Source organism: Arachis ipaensis, chromosome B08 (genome assembly GCF_000816755.2).
Source record: "Arachis ipaensis cultivar K30076 chromosome B08, Araip1.1, whole genome shotgun sequence".
NCBI classification, from domain to species: Eukaryota; Viridiplantae; Streptophyta; class Magnoliopsida; order Fabales; family Fabaceae; genus Arachis; species Arachis ipaensis.
The window spans coordinates 14861978-14866621 of record NC_029792.2 but is presented as its reverse complement, the minus strand read 5'-3'; positions in this window follow the sequence as shown (position 1 = coordinate 14866621).

Genomic DNA, 4644 nt, shown 5'->3' with positions numbered 1-4644 from the left:
AATGAACATAACGATGTAGAATATACAGGGAGAAGACAAAGATTGTTCTTAATAGCAAACGGATTATACGGACTCACATCAGTCTAACGATCTCTCTCAAGCACACCGCCATGCTGATCGTTCACACCACCATTTGCATCCGCTGCCGCTGCTCGCTTTTTCTCGTCAATAATTGCTTTTCCTTATAGATTCGTCGCAGGTAGGTTTTCTCCTTCTCTCTCCGTGGATCTAAGTTTATGCTATGTTTGCTCTGTTTTATGTATGTAATCGGTCGTAGAAAACAAGCATACAATTGTTCATGATGTTATTGTTGTTGCAGAATTGAACTTCTTGTTCTTGTTGTTATTGTTGTTGCACATTTTCGTTTTTGGTGAAAATTCAAATGAAGTCAACTTCAGGTAAAGTTGATAGACGAGAACTGTTAGATGAAAATGTAGTCAAATCAGTCAAATCATTTAACAGCTCTTAACTATTAACTTTACATGAAGTTGACTGCACCCGAGTTTTTACCATTTTTTTTCATTACTAATATTTCTTATTATATTATTATGGGTAAAATATATTTTTTGTCCCTGAAATTTGGTAAAAATTTTAAAAATATTCTTAAGTTTTATTTTGTTTTAATTTTGTCCCAAAAATTTTTTATTTGCATCAAATATATCCTCGACGGCTACATTTTCAAAAATTTTAAAACCAATCTAGTAATAATGCATAAAAATTATGCTTGATTTGTTTGTGTTGAGTGTTGTTCTTATGAAATTGTTGTTGAATTAGTCTTAAATTTTTTAAAAAATTAGCCGTTAAGAGTATATTTGATGCAAATTAAAAATTTTTGAAATAAAATTTAATAATATTTTTAAAACTTTTGCCAAATTTCGAAGAAAAAAAAATTTTACCCTAAGCTTTATTCCTTAGTTTTTAAATTAATTATTATATTATGATTATTTGCAAGTTACAACCTCCACGTATTTTTTTTTTATTTTTTTTTCCAAAGATAGAAGACTCGAATCCACAACCTCTTAATTGAGTATGGAGAGACTATACCATTTGAACTATAACAAATCGGCACAACCTCTAGGTATTAGTTTATATATTAATCATCATTTTAATTAGATAATTGATTGATTTATCTACCGTAGTTGTCTCATTATATACATGGTTACTTTGTTGAGTCAACATGGTGCCATGAGGGCTATATTCCGAGTTCTGACATATGATGAGTATAAGGTTATTGCTCCTACCACAGCATATCAAGCGCTTACAATAATATTCATTGCTTTGGGAGAATTTGCAACCAAAGAAATTCTAAGTTGGGTTTCTAATTATATTCCACTCATTCTATGAGTTTCGTCACTCGGGTTTCTAATTATATTCCACTCATTCTGTGAGTTTCGTCACTTGTTATTAGACTCACAAATGATTTGGCGCGGTATAGATATTTTGACATACATAGATATCAAAGGAGATAAAGAGAAAGTTTTGGGTCTAATAATTTTTTAAAAAGTTGGCCAGCATTTAACCATTAAAAAAAATTAAATGATTCTACACTATTGAATTTAATCTCACACCATTAAAAATACTATTGATGACCAATTAATGGTTACAAAACACAAAAATTACTGACTTTCTAGTACTCTTCAAAGATAAATTCTCGTAAAATTATTTGTTCGGTAGGTCGGATACCGGACGGTTCGGGTCAGGACCCTGAGGTCAACGCTTGGGATGGTGGAGAGGCTCGTCTGGTCGTGGTCTCCTGGTCCCGGGTATGCGAGGTCCCGAGCACTTCGCATGGAGAGGGGGGTGCCACCGAAAAAACCCGCGCGCAAAGACTATTTTGCCCCTGCTTTCTTTCGCGCTTCTGGCGGTGGTTTTTAAACAGTTTTCACCTCCCACACCTCCCACTCTTGCTATTTCCAACTCCTTCTCTCCCTAACATCCAAAGCTTCCAGTGCGAACTCCCTCCTGCTTCAACTTTCAGTCCAAGTTTCTTTCATCATTCCAGGTAATTTTTTGGTCTCTATCCTTTGGTATCTGTGCTATGTCCTGCTGCTGTGCGATTGCTGCTTGCGTTTGTTGCATGGCTAGTTTATTTTTGCCGAAAGGTTTTTCAATGTTGGGGTAGGTGAGTTAGGGGAGGGGTACCATTCTAGGATAGGTTTTTGGGTGGTTTATGTGATAGGCGTAGTTTTTAGCCGTGTTTGGTCACGATTGAGTTGAAAAGGCGTAGTTTCTGAGTTTTTTCGGTTTTTTCGGGCTCCCGACCTCATAGACTAACGGAGTGGTACCCCGCTGTAGGTATGCCTCGCGTTGTCTCCCGGTCTTCTGGATCTGGTGCGGCTTATGACCCGTATGCTTGGGTGACTGACGATATAAAGGAGTCGCCCAACCAAATGAGTTTGGAAGAGTTGACCGAGTTCCGGCAAGCCGGCCACTTGTGCGGTGGGACGGACGAGGAAGCCAACTATGAGGTCTCCGTTCCTGCCCCCCGCGAGCGTATTTATGAGCTCAACTTCCATTCTCCTCGAGTCCCCGATTGGATTTGGTTTTACAAATCCATGTTCACACAAGTCGGCGTACGGATACCGTTCTCGGATTTCCAAATGGCGCTCCTCAACCGGATATCCGTTTCCCCTTCTCAGCTCCATCCGAACAGTTGGGCTTCGATCCGCTGTTTTGAGATGGTTTGCGAGTACCTGGAGTTGCCGGTATCAGTAGACGTCTTTCTCTTTTTCTTTACCCTTACCAACCCTTCCAAGCAGGGGAAGGCGAGGAATGGGTTTCTCTCTTTCCGTTCTGCCCAGGGTAGGAAGATATTTGGCCTCTTTGAGGACTCCTACCACGGCTTCAAAGACAAGTATTTCAAAGTTCGCCCCGTCAAAGGTCGTCACCCCTTTTGGTTGTCGTTAGAGGGGGAGCGCCTTATCCCGACGTACTGGAGTTTCGGGGCGGGGTCGAACTCCTTCATCAAGGTGACGTACAAAAGGTTGTCGTCTGTAGATAAACAAATAGCTGACGTTCTTTTTGCTATTTTTGAAAAGAACCCCGTGAACCCTCATCTTCTTATGGGTGAACGGGAGGCCGGCAGGAGCTATATCCGTGAGTTGTCTTGTTTGCTTGTCTTTGCGTTTACTGTTGTTTCGTTTATCCGTTTTGACGACTAACGCGTTTGTTGTTTGTTGTAGTGGAAATGTCTGCCACTGTTGTCGGACTTGAAAACTTGATGAAGACCTTTTTTGAGGAAAGCGACGACGAGAAAACGGAGAAGGATGCTGGGGAGGGGGAGGATCAGACCGGGAAGTCAGAGGGTCCGGCCGTGGAGGTTGAAGGTCAGGGTGAGGCTTCTTCTCGGGAGGCCGTTAAGGCGGGGAAAAGGCCTATCGGGGATCAGGGTTCCCCTGTTCCCGAGGGGGCAACTGGCGGGCACTCAACCACTTCTCACCAAGAAGATGATGACGTGGAGCTTATTCACACCCCCAAGAGGCAGAGGTCGTCAGCCAGCCCGGAGGGGGGCCTTAGTATCATGGAGAGGAATTTTGATGCAACAAGGTTTATAGATTCCCAATTGATCCCCGGGACGGAGGAACATTTCCTTGGCACTGAATTGGCTGGGCAGGCTAGATGGATGTATCGGACTTTGCTCCGGGGAGCCGTAATAGCCCGAAAGGCTGAGTTCGAGTTGTCGGGGATGCAAGCTCTCCGAAGGAAGCTCGAGTCCTCCGTTAAAGCCAATAATGATTTCAAAATCCAAGTTGAGCAGCTCCAAGGTCAGTTGTCCGAAATGACGGAGAAGCTCAAGGTTTCGGAGGAGAAGGCGGCGTCCGCTGCCGAGAAGTTGAAAGTTTCGGACAAGTCGGTGGCCCGCCTAATCGAGAGGGAGATGACCTTGGAGGGCCAGCTGAACTCTGCCCAGGGCCGTGTGGCGACCTTGGAGAAAGAGCGTGACGAAGCTGTCTCGTTGGCTGAGGTCGCTAGGTCGGAAGTTGAGGGGCTCAAAAAGAAGCTGAAGGCGACCAAGGATCAGGGAAAGAATGCAATTACTATGACTGAGGATGCCTTGAAGGCTCAAATGAAGATTGTGGCTCCCGACTTCGACACCTCTGCTATTGGGGTCTTCAAAATGATTCAAGATGGCAAGGTTGTAGATATGCCGAGGAAGTGATTCCTTGTAACTTTGTGTATTTGTCGTTTTGTTTGTTTTGAACAATTTGCTTGTCCGTTCCATATTTTGACACTTTATAAGTTATCCTCATTTGGTTGCTTTGTGATTTACGCTCGCTTCGTTGTCTTGTCGTGTTGCCGTTATCGTCTTACCGTTTATTCTGGGCGGGCTTATTTCTTGTGCCCGTCTCGCCGTTTTCACGTTTGGCAACGGTTCGGACCGATTTGCTCGCGTCGTCATCGAATTGGTTAAGGCTTATGACCCGTCTGGCTCCCGGGGTGATCAATCCCGGGGTGCCGTTTTAGGTATCAGTCGTGTGAAACAGATGTGAGGTAAGAAAATTTGAACAAGTAAAAAATTTGAATAAGTGAAAACTAATCGTCAGCTGGGCAAGTATTTGACAAAGTAAGTAAACAAGATGAATTAACATGTGGATAGGGCAAATATCAACTATCTGGCTAGGCTCCCTGGTCGGTGAGCCGGTG